At 37.6% G+C, this 22,589-nt stretch overlaps 2 protein-coding genes across 8 annotated transcripts in view; one reads left to right on the forward strand and one right to left on the reverse strand.

The window, feature by feature from the left end:
* LOC113003148 overlaps positions 1–22,589 on the forward strand; it is a 177,949-nt gene that overhangs the window by 74,760 nt on the left and 80,600 nt on the right. The gene's annotated exons all lie outside the window — the stretch shown is intronic.
* Positions 1–22,589, reverse strand: part of LOC105194827 (1-phosphatidylinositol 4,5-bisphosphate phosphodiesterase epsilon-1) — a 133,669-nt gene that overhangs the window by 58,666 nt on the left and 52,414 nt on the right. The window contains exon 3 of the mRNA XM_026131305.2: positions 1,736–1,815. The gene's annotated coding sequence lies outside the window, so the exon portion shown is untranslated. The remainder of the gene's footprint in view (positions 1–1,735; positions 1,816–22,589) is intronic.

The raw sequence follows: 22,589 nt of genomic DNA on the forward strand, positions 1-22,589 counted from the left end.
GTTTTTTTTTCCCTTTCACCAATGACTAGTAGCGAGCACCAGCGAGTAAACCAGACCAGCATGTAATACCTGTAGTTTACATCCCGCATCTCTGTCCGTGGCGCAATATAAATTTTACCCTGTATCTGCCACACATGCTCCGTTGTATCGTTTGAAGAATTCATAAGGGGACAAAAAGCCGTTCTCGTTGTTCGCGACGAAAAGGAGCAACTGTAATTGAATTTAATACATCGCACACGGCATTAAACTCCCCCTTCGCGATATTACCTTTTAAAAGTTTCCTCGTAATTCTATGAGTTCATTGCGTCATCTCGTCATTCTATCACGGCATTATAAAAACTGCTCATTAAAGCCGTTGAGCTCCGTTTCTGTGCGCGGTGGAGACTTGTAAAAATTAGTGACCGCAGCATGTCGGGCACGAGGGCAGCGAAAGCGTCGCTTAAAACTTTTCTTTTGACTTTTTAGAGACTGCTGTTGCGGTCGCGAAAATGTCAGTGAAGGAATAAAAAGTGTCGTGTTGGGAGGAATGACGTTTTGCCATTCTTGCTTTCGATAAGGCGCAAAGTGGCAGCAAAAACGTCCTCTTAGGCGAGTTTCAGAAGGAAAATGCGGAAACACGAGAAGTACAGCACGGTCGATTCACGATGTCAAGCTCAGATGTGAATGAAAGGTATTTATCACCTTTGGAAATCGTCGCAGTTTTGTCGCGGCGAAAAAGCACGTGACGAAATGATGGTGAAAATGTGACGAGGGGATACGCGTGCATGAGAATATCGAGCAAACATGTAGATTAGATTAGGCAGAAACGGAGGAAGCACATCGACAATCACGATACGTGATTTACCGCCCGTAGCCATCGAGTACCAAAATCACATTTTCGTTTGCTTTACCAAGCGAGTTGATAACGTCGCTACCAGATATCGTTGCGAAAAGACGACAATCGAATCCAACAAGATTAAGTAACGCTAAAACGTTTGGCGTTGGTGGAATATCGGGAAATGACAATTGGATTGACGCATATTAATTATATGTAACCAAGGTGATGAAGCAAAAAACGATCAATTTTACTTTTGATACACTTTTTAATTTTAGTACATTTTAAAATACAATGAATGTAATGAATTTTTAATTTTTTATCACAATTCTTTCTACGCTTTTTTTATTTTATAGAATTGATCATTTGGATTTCCGAATCTCATAAATCTATACAGACTCTCAAAAGTCACAAGTTAAATTTTAACAATAGGTCCTCTCTCTTACACTCTTTTACACTTATATAATAGTTTTATTACTCTTGCATTTTTTAAATATCAAGCATTAAATATTTTGTAATTGAGTCTCTGTAAGTGTGTGAAAATCCAAAGTCAATTTTCATTACAGCGTACGATAAAATTTCATTTTCGGAACGATTGCCGTCTAGACAGATTTTAAAATTCAAATTCAACTCAGTGGACTCGTCGATATATTGAAAATTGGATGTAGATTACGATAATTGCAGAAATACGTTGATAAATTTGTGTTTTACTTATAGCAGAAATACTTGATTCATATACTGTAAAGTGCATATAAAGTATATTCTTGATGGATTCTGCTGTCGTTTCAAAATTTTTGGAAGCGTTTTTTCGAGTTGGCTTGTACGCTTTATGGAGGAAATCACTGATTCATTGTTAATTAACATACGCTACTCCTGGTCTCTAAAAATAAGGGAAAAAATGGTTTGTAAAGCATTACTTACATTCTAAATTTTACGCCCAAGTCCATCGAAGATGGTCACGTTGTTCAATATTGGTAAACTTCATCCAGACGAGCATCATGCTGTAACAGAAAAAAAGACAAAATTGATCAATCTTCTCGTTAATGATAGTTTAGCTTCGACGAGCAACTTTATCGTGCTAATCGATAATAAAATAAAACCACGCGCGGAATGAGCGATAAATTCTTCGATGAGCAGCTTCAATTATTGAGATATCCAGGTGCTCGTGTTTGAGCAACGTTATACTGGCACCCTTCAAATTTACTGGGAAAACGACCGAAGTGCGTAAAGGGCGGTGTATCTAAGTGAAAAGTAAGTGGAATATACATGGAGCATTCTATCCTCTTCAGGAGGTCCTTGACAGGTTCGGCGAGTCTCAATCGGCGACCGTATTTTACAAGTGTCGACGGTACAAGTGTCGACGGTTCGACATTCTTATCGGGGCGACGTTTTCTCTTCTCGTCTTCTTTTTTCTCCTTTTTTTCTTGCTGTGTGCGAGATCGCTCGAAGGCGCGAACGCGAAGAGATACGGATGGTAAATGTGATGAAAGCGATTTACATTCACGCGCCCGTCGCTTTGCAAGGCGTGAAAAATGACGGCGCGCTATTTTACAATTCGACCTGGGACACGTGGTATATTGATCGCGCGGCTTTTAATTCTCATCGGCGGATTAAGCTTGCGTCCGAGTACGAACGTTTGCGTTTGACGCGATTCATCGGGCGCTACGCGTGTATTCTCTAAATAGGAATCGGTGTGTTATTCATTGCAAGACTGTAAATAGTCTGATCTCAATGATGTAACATTTCAATCATTAATATATGCACTGTCTTTCAATACATCGATTTCGGTTTTAGTATAATAGTGAATAATCAATCAGTAGTATAGTAAATCGGTAAGATTTTACTGATTTAAAGAATAGCTCCGCTCGAATTATTTTAATATTTCCTCGCAGCTGCGAAAGGCACGAGGTTTCCGAGAGACTTACCCTTCGCATTCTTCTCGATGTAGATAGAATTTCTGCGCGGTGCGGAAAAAAAACCGCGTAAAACATGGCTCAGTAAACCAACTCGAAGCTTCTCTTGCTCAACGTCTGTCTGGCCGTTCCTCTCCGTACTGCATTTTCGCACGACGTACGAGTAAAAAGAATGGTCGGTTGCCGCGGAACGAGAAAATCGGCCAGGGGTGAAATTATACTCAACACCTGTTCCCTCGCGGGACGTAATGCGACGTATATTCTTATATCCCAGTTGCTTAGATAAATCAGGCGCTTGGGAAACCCCTGAAATAAGCGCCCATCTCTCTTCAACGCAAATTTACTGCTCTGTATACAGAGTGTGTTAAGCTCGATGTTCCCTCCCCCAAACCCCGATTCGCCTTCATTCTGTGTCAGTCGTATAATCCTCACTCATACCGAAAGACTGAAAGTGGTTTTCGGTCGGAGGCTGAGTTTACAAATAAACTTTTATACCAGATCGCTTACGTGGCGTGAAAGTTCAAACATCTTCGATTCTTCGGTTCCTCCTGGACCGTAAGATTTGATAGAAGGACAAAAGCGAAAAGGCGAGGAGGGGATAAGAGAGAAGTGGAACAGAGAAACGCAGAGGGTCCATCGATGGCAGGGCAGTCAGGTCGCGAGCAAAAGTTACAGCTGGATAAGAAGCAGTTCGAGAGTCGAGTTTGTGTCCGATCTGACTCCGAAACTTGTACGCCGCGCGCAGCTTTATAGCTATAAATATTAGGCAGAAACTGGGACGTTTTGAAAAAAAAAGAGAGGGAAAGAGAAAGAAAATAAAAGAAATGAGGAAGAAAAGGAAGCCTCTCAAACTCCGCTCCACGCGTTCCCGTTCCGTTTACTGCACTTCTCCCGCGAGAATGGACAATTTTGTGCTAAGTCATGGAATTTATTGCGCGCTATACTCGCATGAATTTTTTTTCTTGTTTCATCGTAGAATATTTCCTCCTCCTTCTCCTCCTCGTCTCTGGCGCCGACGGTTCCCCTTAAAGCGGTATAACGCGCGCTGCCTCACGTAAATCCGAATCTCCTACTGAAAAGCGCCCTTTCGTAATCGACCGGGCGACCCAAATTTTTGCGCCGAATGTATCCGCGCGTTATATTTAGCGAACCAATCGTTTAGCCAGGAATGCCATTCATTCATTAACCAGACGATAATGTCAAATGGAAACATTGATATTTTTAAAAGTATCGACAATATTGAATTGTATTCCTCCTATGTTTATTGAACTAATTATGCGCGAAGACTCTTTTTTGCTAGAGTTTCGCGGTATATATTTCAATGTAAATAAAAAAAAGTATGTGGCCGCTCTCGAGGACGAAACGATTGAGGGAAATGTCTTGCCGAAATGAAGGGGGCGACACGGGATTGCTTTCAATTTTCCGCATCTGCAAGTAGATTGATTTTCAAATAAAAGAGAATTCCATTCAAGGACCAAGGGTACGGCTCAACCGCTGCGGGAAACGGCTACGTGACACGCACCTTCTCTCGTAAATATGCTTTAGGCTGGCTGAAAATTGCGTGATCTGAAATACGCATTGTTAAACGCCATTATCTGCGATCTAGTATATATATATATATATACAAAAGGATATATATATATATATATATATATATATATATATATACAAAAGGATCAAAGTTTATACGATAATAACTATGTTATTTACGACCTGCTGTTGTATATAGAAGTATCTTTATTACGTACATGATGTAAACGAATAAGTCAAATATTTTAGGGACGCATCTTCTTATTGACTGTACATTTAAAAGTGTTCATATAAACATAAGCCTAGAAATGCTTAATTTCCGAGATAGGAAGGATTTTATTGTGAGACAGAAATGGAAACCTTGAAAAAGAAGCAATTGATTTTATGTCGAAATATGCCAGAATAAAGTATAAGATATCTCGTAAACTATTGATTTTTTGGTAGCTCCACATAAGTATTTTTATATGCAGAGTAAATAGGCGAATTATATTATGTAAAAAAAAAAAATGATATAATTCCATTTTAATAATGAAATCATCTAATTTTGAAAAATTGATTCTTTCGAAAACTGATTTTACCTTTGTTTATCAGATCATACAATTTTCGTCTGAAACTCTTTTTATTAACTGTTTCAAGATATTCTACTGTTTCATAAAATTTCTTTTGCTTTAAAAAGAGATCTATATTTATCTGAATTTTTTTTAAATGTTTGGTCGATGAGAATATGTTGCTAAAATATTTGAAACTTATTCGTTTACACTTTGAATAAAATTACCATATTGTATATGAGAAGACTCACTATTATATACAAGAGATAACGATAATAATGTGTAGTAGCATGAAAAATATATTGTTATGTGACTTAATGTCATTGCGTAAGAATGGCGCTCACGTTCTCGTATATAATCCGGAATGTGAGTGTTATCAAGTTCAAATTGATTAACAGCTTGCCATGCACCGCAGCGATACTTCCGGAAAGAAAATGGCACTCACTAACGACGCGGTCACGTTCGTGCATGCAAAACGATACTGCTCTCAGCATACGAAAGTCTTCTTCTGCTTTTTTTATATCCTTTCTGTTCCAATTTTGTTCTCCACCCTTTGCTCTTCGACATAAACTCGAGTATATTTTCTCGAGCTTGCTTTTATTAATGTTGCATTAAAATTAGACAAACCTTAACAGTAAATGCTTCTGATGCTTAAATATGTAGAAGAGAGAAGAGATGGTGGAACACGATTTCGTTTTCTTAAAATAACTCAGTAAGTATTAACGTGACATAATTTTTATGAATACCAGCTTGTTAGTTATAAAATTCTAATAATTTTATGAATAGAAGCTTATCGGGTATATAGAACGAAACGTAATTTACAAATTTACTGAAGACGGAAAAAGGACGTTTAAGATATGGGGATCGTGGCATACTAACAACTAATATCATGAAAGACACTTTTAATTATAAAAAAAGTTACAAATTAATCATTCTTGACAGATCTTACACACTAATAAGTGCCACAAAATAAAATTTATCAGTTTTTATAAAATATATTTTATTGAACAAATTTTTTTTAATAATTTCTTTGACTTAAAAAATAGCATTTTAAAATAATTCCTTTGCTGCTAGTAAGCGTTACGCTATAAGGTCACTAAAGTCGTAAAAATGCAATCATAATATCAATAATGCAAATGACTCACGACCCTTTCCGTACATACAATAATATGACTTTATATGCTTAATTCATACATACACATATTGTGTCACATGTTAAATTCAATTATATTATTGGAAACCACATTTAAGAGGCGCGCCCGCATTCAAAATAGACTACATTAAAAAATTTAATATCTAACAGACTTCTTAAAATTACAAAATTATAAAAAGTGTACATCTGTAAAAATCTCTGTCATCTTCAAAACTGAAATTCAACTTTTATAAAAACGCAGTGAACATTAATGACCAGTAACTATTCTACAATATCTAAATAGACTTTAACGAAGTAATTTAACGATTGCTCTTAAATTTCAACGTGAATTATGCGAGATATTAATAGTATCTAATTACTCCACATCTATCGCATGACCTCCTTTTCTCCTCTAACCCTACGGTTGAAATAATCAAAAGATGACAAATCGGAGGGCTGAAGTTTTGAATAGAGAAGTGGAGAAGTCACGAAAATTTCGCTGAATATCGAAGGCCGCGCAAGGCAAACGTGAAATATCCGAGTCGACAGTACGGTGAAGCAGGCTCCGTATCATCGCGAATGTTTGTTGGAAATTCTCGTGGCGGAAGCTTAGTTTTATTTTTCAGCCACGTACGTACGTATCGTACGTGGCACAGAAGCGATCGGATCAGGAAGAAAAGTTATACGTTGCAAAATCGTATAGCCGAGGCGGAAGTAAAATATGTATGCTGCGTAATTTGGTTGAAAGCTCGCGATATGTCAGTGCCATGAGTAAACCGCGCGCAATAATTCGGGATACATTAGGTTCGCCGCCGCGCGCCGAACCGCGCTTCATTAAAGTGCCTCTTATGTCAAACGGACACGCACGGCGAGCGACCGAAAATCATAACCGCAGATAACAAGGTACAATCCCCCCTTTTTCCCCTATTTCCGCGATTTCATCCCCGCGTCACGCGATCGAACCGTTTTTCTTTGTGTACCCTCAGGAACGCCTTTATAACTCGGTAAATTTACTCTGGCGCGTCCGTACAAAATATCGCGAGAAACGAATGAAATCTTTACAGAGTTTTGACGGTAAGTACTTTGAGTTTAAGGCCAATCTTTTTGTAATAGGGAAATTATTAAATTTCCCTCGCGCTGAAAAGAAGTTTAATAATAATAACGAAACTTAGATGATAATTACTAAGACTTGGTGAAGTCGTTTCAATTTTATAGTTTCCGTATTCAGTTAATATAACAAAATATTTAATAATATTTAGTAAGCGTTTAATAACCGATTGGTTACTGTTATTATATTTGGTTACTATTAACATATTTATTAAATATTATTAAATAATTAATTATATTAATTCTCAACATTGAATTGAAATTGGTTCACCAAAGCTAGATTATTGCTAAACTCTTTTTCAGTGCAATCTTCAAAATTATGCAAAAATACGTATCTTAATATTTCAGATTAAAATTTTTATTACAAATTACATACAATTATCTGAGGAATACAGTTTTGTTGTCTCTTCTGGTTTATGCGACATGGCTGCGCTTGTCGAAGCTATATTCAAACAAGAAACGCTAATATAATAGGAAATCACGCCCATCGATACGGTAACACACGTAACGTGTTTCCTGAGCAAGGGCTTGAGCTGGAATGTTACGAAAGCTTGCATTCATGCTCAATCCACGAAGTTTGTCGTCGTTCCGACCGGTAATGTAATCCGACCTTAATTAATAAGCCGCTCTTACCGGGCGTCGTGTACCTAATCTGTCGTTATCTCTCATTGCGACCTTACACGACGAAATCAAGAGAGAATCGGCCGGATCTCCGTGATTAAATCACTCATGAAGCGCCTAACAAACGCGCGTTTGGCTGCCGCCCGTTGGTTTCAAGCAAGCTGGACCACGAAATCGGAAAATCGATAATGCGGATCTGCGCCTAAAGCCACCGCGTATCGAACAGCAAGAAAATCTCGAGGAAGAAGAGAAATGTATTACAATATTCCATTGTTATTAATAGTGTTCTTGTGCATACCGTACTTTCGCACACTGTGCAGAAATAAATGTTTTAAATGTATATATAAGCATATATATTGTACATATCAAGGTTGAATAAGTTAATATATTTTTTAACCAATTTAAGATGAAATTAATATAGTGGTTTATAAAATTAGTTACGTTAATAGTTATATGAATAAAACTAACTAGTTTAAAATTACGTTGAGATTAAATTAAGTTAAATTGAAAGTTAATTTGAAAGCATTATTCATATTGAAGTAAATTCTTAAAATTAGTTTACTCAAAATAATTATAATATGAATTCATAAATTTAATTTTATTTGTAAATTAAGTTTATATAAAATAACAAAGAAATATTGTTCTATATGTGTGTTATACTTTTTCTTTTACATAAATGAAAAAAATTATACATACTATACTTTCATAAAAATTAAATATATCTGCTACTAAACTATTCTTTAGAATTCCCACTAAAAAGTAAGAAAATTCTTTTGTTGCATGTTTTAGAAGAGACTGCTATAAAAATAAGAGAAAAATTATTAATTAGAAAATACACTTTCTTTGACGTACAGACGTAAATATATATTCATCTTTTGCACTTTATTAAGCGTGGTTTAGCTTTTTCCGTAATAATCGAAGGCAAATGTGTGCGTTTAGTTGTAATGTGCACTTTATTAGAAATTGCACAGTTTAATTGCGTCCAATTTTAGAAATGCCGCCGGACATTTGACTGTACTGACATTGCCTTACGCTTGATGCAATTATATCGTATGAGGGAACAAGGTGGGTTGCGTATAATGGAGCTTGCGAGGCGCTGTTGATGATAGCGTCTCGGAAAAGGCGGCTAATGTTACGAGAGTCGATAATAGGGACCACCGAAGCGAGTGGTCGGTGCCTTTGTAACGTTCGTATTTAAGCTTCCATCCGAATTCTCGGAAGGGATTGAAAGGGACTGCAAAACGGAATATTAATTACTTTATCTGAAATGTGCTGCACTAACCACCGCCTTTTTTTTAAATACACATTACTGAAAATTTTAAGCTTAATTAATTTTGCGGTTCGTTTATCTCTGTTTATTCGCGAGTTTTATTAATGAAAATGAAGTCACGCGCAAACTGTCGACCGATAATGAAATAGATGAGATAAAAAGTTTCGCTGCGCCGTAAATATTTTCCGGTTTTACTAATTCACGTGAAATATTGCCAGTGTTTTCGAAGCCACACAATCAGATAATGCATCTGTGATAACAACTAATTAATGTTTTGCAATTATTGTTGATCAATTTGTTGGTTTTTATCATTATTTTCTATCGTTATTTTCCTGCACGCTGCATAGTAAGAGGAATACTATGATGAGAGTTTAACGAACAATGGAATGCATCAACGTGCATCTCGTGCGTAATGAGACTTGACCTTTCTATCGTTAATTATTCGCCTGCAATGGTCCATTTAATAAAGACGAGCTGAGATACGTGTCAATCCTGGTCAAAATTCCGGGAAATCCAGCACACCTATCGATTATTTATAATCGAAAGCATCATTCCAGAGACTACGGCTCAATTTTAATCTATTTTCTTATTCTCAATTGCTTTCTATGAGCTTTTGTAATTAATGATAACTTAAGTATCTTGTACATAGCATCGAGATGGAAGCACAGAGAAAGAGAGAGATAAATAAAATTAACAAATTAAAGTAACTGAAATAATATTGCAATGAAACGTTAATATAGCAGTATAAATTATAGCAACAATTAATTTAGAATTGAAGATTATTTTTGCAAAAGTGTTAATTAATAATAATATAACGAGTTTATTTGCTCGCGCTGCTTAATTAGAAATTTTATTAAATATTTAATGTAATCTAACACGATTTTTACTGAAAGAATTTTTAATTCGTTAGAAAAGAGTACTTCTGTTTTGTTGAAAGAAAGAAGTATCTCTGTGTGTAATTTCTTTTTTTTTTATCATTAAACCTTAGCGCAGAATTATTCACACAGGTGTACAGAATTCTTTCGCAAAGCAAAAGACGCTAATGCGTTTCACTTCGAGGGAAACATCGAGAGATAAATGCGGAAAACAAAGAGAAGGCCTCCTCTGCATTCTGCTTCACTCTCGGCTACTGCACGCTGCTTCAGTCCCCGCGGGATGATGTGCCCTTCACAATCAATTTGAGAAAGATTGCGGATAAGTCGTATCGACAGTTTCCGATCTCTCTCTTCGCTTCCTTCTCGCTCCGGTGACCTCCTGTACGTAGCAAAGTAAAATGTACCCTTTAGCAAAATCCTTCAAAACACCGGAACGAATCGTTTTCTTCCACTTCACGAGCACGATGCGTCCCGCATCGCGGCGTTTTGCAAATTAACGAACTGCACGCTGGGGGAAATTAAACTCCGTTTATTTTTGTCTTTCGTACTTCTTCTTTGCTCCGTTGCCTTTCTCTCTCTCTCTCTCTCTCTCTCTCCCCGTTATTTTTGTTCTCCCCGTTATTTTTGTTTAAAATATTTATATTAGTCCGATGAAATCCCGCGAGCAGTCCCAGGGGAGAAGCCGATAATCGAATAAACTGTTATTCGAAATTTAATTTGACAGAATATTTTGCGTTACAATCACACAGAAAATAGTTTCCCAATTATTTGCTGAAAAAAAAAACGTATTCCGTGTTCGATTTACTCCACGTTACCGCCGAAGTATCGTATTATCCACGTGAAGCATCATTTCACTTTATAATGAAAAATTATTGGCAGTGCAGCCGGTCGATCATGTCGTCGCATTAAATCATGTTTCCCGCTGCAGGCTGCTTCGGTGTCTTTCTTTCAGACCTCATGCAATATTCGATCTGCTCCGCTGTCTCGTTTCCCTATTAAAATCGACGTGCGTGCATTTTTAACTATTTACGAAGCTGCACCGGCGCCGTAGTCCACGAGAGTTAAATTCTTTATCCCCTTAGCGCCAGGTTACGTTCATTTTCCGTGTATCACAGGCAGGCCCGGGATTCTTTGATAATGGAGAGGGTGACCCAGAAAGTATTCGTGTGTGCAAGTAACATCCCCTATGTCTTTGTGCCCTCCTCTGCCTACTCTCTTTCTCTCTCTCTCTCTCTCTCTCTCTCTCTCTCTCTCTCTCTCTTTCTCTCTCTCCTCCTCGCATACGTGTGAACGCGCGTACCTCGCGTACTACGGCGAATGCCATACCGTGCCGGGCGCGCGCGCCATGTATTTACTGCACGTAATACCGTACTTAAGGAACCCCTTGTGCCACCCCCCTTAGCAACGTTATTTACGACTTGCACGCGCAAACACGCGGTTGTTGTATTTAGATAAACTGCCACTCGTTCATCGCGATTTTGGCCCGGTGGTTTCGACGCGAAAAAATTTACCTCTCGGTCGAATCATCGATGTTCGCTGTACCGCGAAGTTCATGACGGAAGAGGCTTGAAAAACCACGGTGGCGCCTTTCCGCTACTTTCCAATGATGCAGAGATAAAGTTGGCTAAGGCTACCGCTCCGTTCCCGTTGATTTTAATAAATCCAAAGATCATAGAGATCTCGAATAATCGAAGTTACTTTGTAACGTGGAAAAATAAAGGACCAATGCGCGGAAGAGCATTTTCTGCGTTTCCAGTGACGTGTAAAATATCGGAAACTCAACTTCGATGCTCTCTCTTGTCATGCGTTTTGTTCTCTGTTTCGTGAATTCCGATTGAATGAACCGATCAATAGGTTGTGGCTGGCGTGTGTGCGGGACGACTCGCGAAGTTTTATTCCCCGCGGCGCGTCGCGGCGTATTCAGTATACGCGCGCATCATCTCGCGCAAGATCCACGCGAGTTTCGTGCGCGAGACTCCACGACAAATTACGATATGATGGTTGAAAGTGTGTTGTTGCGTTCATACACTTGCCAAATTTACCTCAGAAATGAGATTGTTGATTGCGAAGGCGGCGCCAAGTTTCGCATAACATTCCCCGCGATTTACCTACGTCGCGTGCAGATTACCGAGATGTTAACATCCCGAATTGTCCCGGGATCGCGAGACGTTGTCACGAATAGTTAAAGTTGTCCGCGTTGTTAGAATGTTCGCTCTCTCGAAGAACAATTACGACGCCATCGTACGGTGGCCAAGTCGCAGAAACCAAGAGAAACCGAGAGAACGCTGTCGCCACATATTTAGAATTTTCGCGTCCCGAATACTTTGGCGGAACCCGTAGATTTTGGGTATCAATGAAATTTGAATATCGCCGTAAAGCACTCGGTTTTGTGGATTCACGCAGAGATACGCAACGGGGACGTTTCCTGAATTGCTGAGCGCAGGATCGTTCGTAGTTATATCGGGAAGGTACTCTCGCAATACTTCAGGCCAAAAGTGTCACGGCTTTCCCTCCGTTTTAAAATGATTTTTCTTTACCTCTGTACTGTTAAAGCTATTGAACGTAGTCGAGACCTCTCGAAATACTATCGCCGGCAGGAGGCAATAATATTTTCTCGGTATCTCTTGAGAAATGTATGTCGAAGATTTTGGAATATCTCAACCGTATTTTAAGAAAGAATATTCAGAGTATTTTCGTATTCTACTCTGGATGTACATGAACTAATCGCACTTCTATCGTCTACGCTGAGAAAAGCATTTGTCAAAAATTCAAAATATTTTGTGCGATACGATCAATTAAACATTGGATTGATTCGACAAATATAATATTTAGTTGGACAAAAAAAAGGTACAGTTCATTCACGTCAGCCACTCAAATCTTTTAATCAAGATTTTAAATTAAATCAATTCAATATTTAGTTGCACGTATCGAATTAAATATTTTAGTTTTTCAACAAATGTTTTGTCTCAGAATATTAATATTATTGAAGCGCAAATTAAAATGAAATGGCAAAGCTGAGTGCGGTATAAAATAAAATATCTAAAAATATTTGTAAACGTCGATCATTTTAATCTTGCATACGCTTCAGTTTTCTTTTCGTTATAGTAGCAGCAGTAATTACGAGACGAAATTGATTCCTCTCGTAATGAATTCGTCGTAATGAAATAGGAATCATTAATAAATGAAGAAAAGCTATTCGTATAATCTTGTAAATAACGTATCTGTTTGTAAAGTTTTCATTTTTAATGCAATGATATTTTAATGTGTGATGCGTAAAACTTTATCTCGTGAAAAAAATATGGTAATGAAATACAAGTGCGGAGATATTTTAAAATACATAGCAAATAACGATACATTACGCGGATATTGAGACAATAAAACGGGGTCAACCGTGATATATGTGTGACTAGCAATTAATAATATGGATTTTAACATCAGAGAATAATGCGACTTAGTTTTTCAAGAAAAATAACATTTATATGATTCTCTTTTCCTCTTTTCTGCTAAATATAATTTTTTATGCTAAACATAACTCTGCAATTTGCGAGCATACATTACAAATTCTTATATTTTTAATTATTAATATTGATATAAATCTTTATATATAACATTTTTGAAAATAACTGTCACTTTTCGATGATCTGTTCGTAGAAGTAAAAATTTAAATTATAATGCTCGCTAGTTTAATAATTTATGGAGATCAATAAACGAGTGTGCTTAGAGACGTCAATTAAACTCAGGCAAGCTAATTAAAATTTAATTTAAAATTTATTTCTAGAATGTGATGTTTGAACCAATCTCGGACATCACTATTTTTTAGTTTGTCGCGTTTTTTTTACCATTTTTATCACATCGATAAATACAAATAATTCTAAAAGTTTAAAACGCAAACAAGCGGTTTTTTTTACGACCGACTGCTACCAATTTTCGATTGACAAAAACGAATGAAGTATGCGTTTCACCGAAATTGATCGACTGTGACAAACGATCTTTGATATAAATAATTTAAACCACATGATTATTACGCACTTGTATATACATACATACGTACAGTTCGTGCCAGGTATGCCTGGGGTCCGATTCTAGGGTCCATATTTTGTTCTTAGTTGTTTTTACGTTCATGACTATTATAAGCGGATGCTGCGTCAACGATCATGAATGTATCGTAGTGTTAGTAAATTATGTTTTGACAGCCGGCCGATGTAACCTCAGTTTTGATCGGTGAAATCTCCGAAATATTCCAAAGCTTAATTGAAAAGAAACGGATCGAAGCCTTTGATATATCAGATAAGTTGTAGTTTTGAAAATAAAAAATTATTATTATTATTATTTGACAATAAGAAAATATACTTTGTGAGCTGTTTTTCTGACGATTACAGGTAATAATAAGACTTGGTGCGAGACATTACCGTATTCTTTAATAAATGTAAGGATAGTCAACAGTGTTTGTAACGATAATTATCAAAGGCTTTGATCCGCTTCTTTTTAATTAAGCTTTGGAATATTTCTGAGATTTCACCAATTAAAACTGAGGTTACATCGGCCGGGTGTCAAAACATAATTTACTAACACTACGATACATTCATGATCGCTAACGCAGCATCCACTTATAATAGTCATAAACGTAAAAACAACTAAGAACAAAACGTGGACCCTAGAATCGGACCCCAGGCATACCTGGCACAAACTGTACATACGTAAGATACATCGCATTGAACGATTTGAACTTTTCCCCGCGCACCGATTGAAGCGCCCGCCGTTCGTCCGCCAACTTCAGATCGTTGAAAAGCGCGCGGAGCGTGTCGCGAGTCGCGTACTCTAGTAACAGCAAGTCGCGGTCGATCTTTCGTTAGTAAAACGCGCGTCTCCCGGAACTTGCGCGATCGAAAATTGTTGTGCTATTAGTGTGCTGAATACTAAATCCTGTATCACTCTCCTCCGCCTCTCTGTATCTCCGGACGAATCGTCACATTGCGTCGCGTCGCGTCGTACAGTTATCCCTGCTTTTCATGCACGCGTGGCAAAAAGAGATTTCAATCTCTAGTTTGTTTACAGGGGCGCGTTTGAACAAAACGCGCAATTTGTTTAGAGCAGTCCATGAAGACGCGCGTTCGCGCTAAATAGCGCATGCACGGAGAGCAAGGGTCGACCGGCATTCCTCGATTTGCGGCATTCCTAACCTCAGCGTACCGCGCGCGGTAAACCGAAGTGTTGTCCCCAACGAAATTTACGACGCTGACCAACGAAACGCCATGGAGACGCGACGAGAGCGAGGCGACCCTGAATCGCGATACGTTTAATCGGGAAATATCGGTCCGCGTAATTAGTCCTGTATTCGTCGCGCTTCGGTGATCAGCGCGCGCGCGCTCGCTCGCTCGTGAAATCGCGTTCTCACGCGTGTGAGTGCCATGGGGAAGCAGCTCAAGGAGCCACGTAGAATTTCGAGAGGAGGAGCCGGCCTAGGTGGTGTCGGGCGACCTTGGGGGACGGCGGGGTGTGAGTAACCTATCATTTACTTGTTATTACTTTTAATGTGTATATTTAATTAATCCGTGTAAGAACACACACATGCATGTGTGTGTACAATTGTTCCTTTGAACGTTGTACCACGTTGTGGTTAAATAACTAGACGCGCACACAAGGAAAAGAACGATTCACTTTATCGTTCGGATTAAAAGCACCTGCTCCGCTTAAATGGCCACGTAGAGCGCGTATTCATAACTTTCTCTCTTGACTGTATAATATATAATATACTGAAAATCAACATATAAATTATTTTTTTCGATTTAAAAGGATAATTAAATTAAATATTTTTTATTTAATTATTAATTTACTTTTTGTCATTTTATTTACGTAACTAATAACGTTATCTCTATCCCCACAAAGTTTCATTGAAATTATAAATCTATTAGGAATCTAAATTTCTTTCCCCCATCCATTCACACACACACACACACACACACACACACACACACACACACACACACACACACAACATATCCAAAAGATTAACTTAACCGTTGTAAAATATTCTGTAAGATTTCTTATATTTCATGATAAATAGGTGACGGCTGTATCGATTTTATTCCCTCGACACGTAGATAATTTTACTTTAAAAACTTTTCCAAGCTCGAAGACTCGAGCACCCTTAACAGTGATAACAAATGCTCGAAAGTTATTTCAACGGTATTCCAAGATATTGTCCTTCTCGATCGAATCTCGGCGCGCAATAGGTGCTTTGCTGCTACGCGTTAACATACATCTCCTTGTTAGTGCGCTGCTCTCTATTCCCGAGATACAATGCAGATTTATTTCATCCCCGGTGCACTCTCGGTTTTGCTACCACGCGATATTCCACCTGACATTAAAGTTTATGCACTATTTTCCCCTTTCTGTGCCTCCCAACCCTCTCTTCGCAGACTTCGCGTTCTTCCCGCGTATTCCCGTGGACTCGCTTCCGAATGTTTCGAGAGCACGCGTGTTGCGAAAATTGATGTCCGTTGAGCTTTGTTAAACAGGAGCCAATTCTGCCTCTCACGGATAAATTCTAATGCGAGTAGACAGAAGGAAAAGTTACACGGGTGGAATGTTTAGTAGCCACTAATCCATTGTTATGATTAATCCGCAAGGTTGTCTCTCGACATTGTATATTATTGCTTTCGTAATATTCTGTGATTACAATATATTTTCTAAATTTCCAATATATACGTATATCTCTGTACATGCCCGGTGGAGCTTTATTTAATATATTTTTCGAACATTGTAAATTCGTTTTTGAATCTCGATAATCGAACCTTCTTGAATTTCATCAGTTCGATGTTACACCGTTACACAGATAGGATATTTTTCATCCTACGATTCCCAGATTCAACTTTGGACAATTTAATCTTCACATTTTATGAATCGATTCCTTTTGAAAGATGGTAATGTCTGAAATTTCTTACAATTACAGCTGTTCCGCCGCGGTAGAGAGAGAGAGAGAGAGAGAGAGAGAGAGAGAGAGGTATATATAAGCGGAAATTAAAATAAGAACATTTATCTTACAGGCATCCGATTTCAACTTTGCACTTAAAAGTTTTTAACACTGACGCAATAGCCTTACTGATCTTACTTTTTTAAACCAGACGCGTTAAGAATTAAAGCGGATAAAGATCGTAATAAGCGTTAAGAATTAAAGTCGATAAAGTCCGTAATTGTTGTTTAAGAAATTGATAAAAATCCATTTTATGTATCTTTCACAATTATTGGACATTCGTTCTTGAAAGTATGTTTTTGCAATTGAACAGAATTCAATAATTCCATTTTTTAAATACATGAATATGTAAATTAGACATATGTATACATATGTATGGATTATTCATCGCAAAATGCCGACAATGAATTAACATGGAATTGATGTAGATTTCGATATTGGGTGACTCGATGTCATCGCGAAGAAAAACGAATTTGCGGTCCCTGAATTCTCTCATGTGAGAACTAAATGGAAGAAACTCGTGATTGACACTCGATAAATGCGATTCGTGTGTTGGAAGAAAACGAACGCCCCGTCGACTTAAACGATCCGAACGATCGGGAGAGGAACGAAAGATGGAATCGCGCGAAGCAGTACAATCGCGGCCGAGATGGGGAGAAACGCGTTCCTGGAGAAAATGTTCTACCGGCTGGCTCCAATTCGCACTCGAACAACGGAGAATTTCGCGGATGGTCGGTGACGGGGGAGGTGAGCGCGCGTCGGGAGCGCGTGTGATTAGGAGCTGATTCCATTACAGGATGTTTGATTCGCTTGTCAGTGGATCTCTCGAGCGTGTGCATCAAGCTTGATTTCCATCGGTACACATTAACGCATAGTACATCGTTGCACTGTAATGCTTCCAAATTGCGTTGCAGCCACCCCATCGGAAGGGGTGGGAAGGGGATGGAAGAGAAAGAGGAGGGGAGGGGAGGGAGCTGCACGATGATTGCCGGAAGCAATTTTATCTCGACATGATATAACTGCACGTCCGCAGATTAGGAATTTAATCGGCACGAATGAACATTTTCAATTCACTGGCTCGTCCGTACAAATTGGGAAGATTCGGGACAACGGGAAATATCGAAATTACAAAAGGGCCTTTTTTTGTTGAAAATACCTTTCCCTTTATATCACGGGACAGGACGGACGTACATCTGTACATATTTACATTGAGATACTTTTTATACGCGCCCGATATTAGAAGGAACAGTGGCGTTGATCGATCGTGCGCTTGCCTCGATAATCTCACGCTGATAGAGAGGAGGAAGGGATCGAGGGGGGGGGGGAGAAGAGAGAGGGAGAGAGAACGGCCACCCCATTTTGTTTCATATATATTTTCGGGTGATTTCACGAGCGATTATTTCCACATTCTTCATACGCGAAACTTTGCGCTGCCCGCCCGAGCGATCGATCGGCACGTTGGAATATTCTCTTTTGCTAAAGTATGCATGAAACGCGAATCTTCCTGTTTAATAAGTTCCTCGGGACGGATGGATATATTTCACGCATAGTAAATCCTTTACATTCTATTATTTTGGAATGGCGGTATTTGCGGTTTGATATTTTATCTTTGTCTGAATTTATTATTTGATAATAAATTTGATAATTAATTTCCGACCACTTTTATCTTAACATTTCGTTAAATATTAAAAAATGTGAAAAATGTATGTTTTAATTAATAAATTACCTAATAAAAGCATTAAGCGCGACATCAACAATATTTTTTTAAGCATAAAAATTATTTTACATTTTTTGATAAATTTTAAAGTAGCAGCAACAATTTCTTTTACATCAAATTTTAATTTAAAAAACAAATCATATTTTTATGTAAATTATAAATTAAAATTGAATACGAAGAAATAAGAAATTCTAAAACTATGTGACGTAAGCTTACGCGCTAAAACCATTGTGACAGACTGTTCTTGCCATTAATGAAATTATATTTACAGCAAAATAAAATTAAAAAAAATCTTTTACAGTGTTCTTCTCGAAAAAAATAATACGTAAATATGTAATAAAAAAAACAAAAAAAAAACGCGGGAGTCGAAACTGCATTGCAAAATAATCTCTGTAGTTGTTACGGACAAAACGACTTTTTGTTGTCCAATATTTTTTATCCAAAAACTGGTTTAAACGCGACTATTTATCCCTTTAATCTCCTTATCGTTTTGGTAATTAAGCCAGAAAAATCTCCAATTTACTCGCAAGCGGTAGATACGAGCAACTGAATATTGCTGCACATATATATCATGTATTCCATGTGTTTCGTCGTTTGCAATTGCATTATTTTCATTAAATGCAAAACGGTGTTTCATTACAAAGGTCTTTGTTACGACTTAATTTGTTGCTTCGGTGACCTCCTTCTTGGATAGTATCATCGTGTAATAGCCTTTCAGCTCCGGCACCACTTATATCGGTCGATAATTCCATTCGCTACCGTGGAAGCGTATCGCAGGGTTATCAATGAATATCGTTTGCCTTTACACAGTTTTTCACTACCGCTCTGTGGAAAAATACGGGACAGAAAATGCCAGTGATTTTGATACAGCGACGCGATTTTGAAAGCAAAGTGATGTATTATCGGGATTATTTTAACTAAAAAAAAAAAATAATGCTTTTTTTTTTTCAAAATGACAAGCTTCGAGGGGAAAAATAGAGAGACGGCAAGGAGGATTATATAATCGCAAGCAGATGTCGAATATACCGAACGATTTCAGATGAAAATTCGAATAGCGCGTCTGGCGAACCGAGAAGAATGTCTTCATAGAAATTTCTCACGCGATCCCGTTCTTTTCGCTTTCGCGCTTTTCTGGTTGCTGTAAAACCCGATAACTGTTTTGGAGAAAAAGTTGTTCGAACGCTTGAGAATACGACCAAAGATAGATTACCGGAAGACAGCTGGAGGACACAAAAAGAGGTCTATATAACCAGTCATTCATTTTATTCAAAGCTGCAAGAGTCCATGTTGTTTTTTTTTATTTGCTAATGCACGTTGCTCGCCATTGCGATTTATTGTTATGATAGCAATAAACTATCGCGCAAAAATTTACTCGCTTACTTATCTAAAAAAGCATTTGTCACTCGAATATCATTTCTTTGTTACGACTGTGTTTTGTGTAATTGAAACGCTGACTTTCGAAAGAACGAGAGAAATCTGATACTTCTTTAAATTTATGTAGTACAAGGAACATGCAGGAATAAAGGAAATAACATTTAATTCGACCGCGTTTCGTGAAAAAGGATTGCAGCCGTTTGCATAAACTGTCTTTAACGTGGTTAATTGGTTCGTGACTGTGGTTGCGTACCGAAAGCTTTCATAAGCTTGCGCTTGCAGCTAAGACAATAGAAAACCGTAAAATTAGATTACGCTTTAACGTTTATCTACACCGTGCACCTAAAATTCCGCGAGTTACCTAAAAATAATCTAGATATCTAGAATTATAATTCTAAAGAGTTGCATCTCGCAACTTTTTCTTTTTACTGTAATTACTATAAATATTCTACGCTCTTTTCTAAACTCCGATATAATTGTTACCTCAGATAACATTCCGGGCAGTAATCAAAAAGTTTGAGACCGTGGCGGGGAATTAATGGCTCACACGACAATTCATTCGACGTCGGCCTCTTTTCTTGTCGGATTAGCGGAATGAATCTTATTTCTCGAGACCGACATCTCGGCCGTCTATTCGCCGACCTTATGAATTTTACCGGTGGCGAGTAATTTTTCATTGAAAAACCTCTTTCGTCGAAATTCCTGCGAGACACAAACTCCGAAATAAATGGAAGCGAGACGAAAAAAATCTCGGCGTTGATATACAAATTGTATGAAATAAGCGAATCTTTTTTTTTCCCTTCACACGCGCGAATGACACTGCACGGAGTGTTAATAAATGAGACGGAAAAAAAGTATTTTCTAAAAGCTTGGCATGGTAAAATTTAAATTTTTTTTTAAAAGAGCTCTTGAATTTGTTTAATTGAAATCCACCCGTACGTGATATATTTCTAAACCTTGCAATATCTACTGCACGGAAACAACCGTTTTTTGCCGAGGTATCTAAAAATTTAGCTGGATACAGATCTGAAAATAATTTTGTTAGGCCATCAAAATAATTATGTTGGACCACTCAAACTGGTTGATGGAATGTCAAAACTTTTTGCAGCATTGCTCGTCATGCTTGAACATGCATTCGTCATAATTATTTTGATTGCCAACAAAATTACTTTCAGATCTGTATCCGAGTAAACTTTTAGATACTTTAGCGAAATTGTTCTTTCCGTGTAATATCCCGTAGAATTCATTACAAGAAATCAATACAGATTTTCACACTGTCAACATCACAGAGTAGACAGCTTAATAGCTATCGCTGCGTCATTCGCGTTTAAGGATAAATCGTATCTCACAGTTCTCGACTATTAACGATCTTCGCAAATGTACGTTTTTTTGTTTTTTTAATAGCAACATTCTCACTACAGTATCTTTATTTGCTACGATTTATTTTGCCGGTGTAAATTGTACGTTTTGTCGCGGTCGTGTGAAACGGGCGTTTAAAGTGGGAAGGACGATTACTCGTTGACCGGACTCTCTTGGCAGGCATCCACTACCGCTATTTGACAAAAGGATTCATTATCTCGGAAATACTGAAGGAATTACGCGCGAATCATTAATTTCCGGCTGAGCGCGGCCGATACTCTCCTCATTTGCGCGATACTATTGCCCATCGTGGATACTCGTCGAGTATTGACGTAAATATACACTCGACCGACGGACCGATCGTGCATTGATGTGAAATTGAAATGGCTATTATACTTTGTCCATACTCCGCTGTAGCGTTTATTTCATTGCGCGCTTTCGATCGGTTGTGTTCATCTTCACAAGCAGAATTAAAAACAGAAAGACGAAGGAAAAAAGAGAAGGCCATCGCTAAGAACGATAAGCAAGCAATAATCCTAATTCTTCTCGTTTTTTACACATTTTACAAGCAATATATATGTGATTCATAAATTATTCATTATTCCGGCGGGGAATATTGGAATATCGGAAAGTCCTTGCGCGATCGCGCAACGGATAAATATAATAAATGCTGAGGTCGCGTATACAATGAACAATAGTATAAGTCTAAACAATTTATTCGCGCGGAATGCCCGATTTGAATGTACACCGTGTTTGGTTATAAAGTCACGAGAGTGCCGTCTTTGCGATATTTTTGGTTGCAGCACTTGCATGTGTAATATAATATATTTCGATTATGTGATCTCGTGTCTCATTGTCAGTGTAAGAATAGCACATCTCTGTTCTTCTTTCGTATTTTTCACTCGTACACAGAAAAAAATTAGTATCAAAGCAATTCATTGTTTCATACACAGAGAAAACGATTTCTTTGGATTTAATAAATTATATTTTGTGCAAATAAATTCATTTGAAATAGTTCAGACAAACCAATGTTTGAATCAATAAGTACGACTAATAATAGTATTATTTTCGTCAAATAATAGATGTTGTTTGAATGAAACAATATTTTTATTCAAACAATAATATTTGGTATAATATAAACATATGCTGTTTCAATGAAACAGTTTTCAATCAAATAAGTAGGAATACAAATTCAAACGAAATGTTTTTCTCTGTTTACATAAGCAAGAATATAAAATCTTTTTGAAAAAATTGGATAATCTTAAACAGACATAATGACGCTTACATGAAGAAATAAAATTTCTTGTTAATAAATTATGTCTGCTTAAGATTATCAAATTCTTTCAAGAATATTTT

This window comes from Solenopsis invicta, chromosome 1 (genome assembly GCF_016802725.1).
Source record: "Solenopsis invicta isolate M01_SB chromosome 1, UNIL_Sinv_3.0, whole genome shotgun sequence".
NCBI classification, from domain to species: Eukaryota; Metazoa; Arthropoda; class Insecta; order Hymenoptera; family Formicidae; genus Solenopsis; species Solenopsis invicta.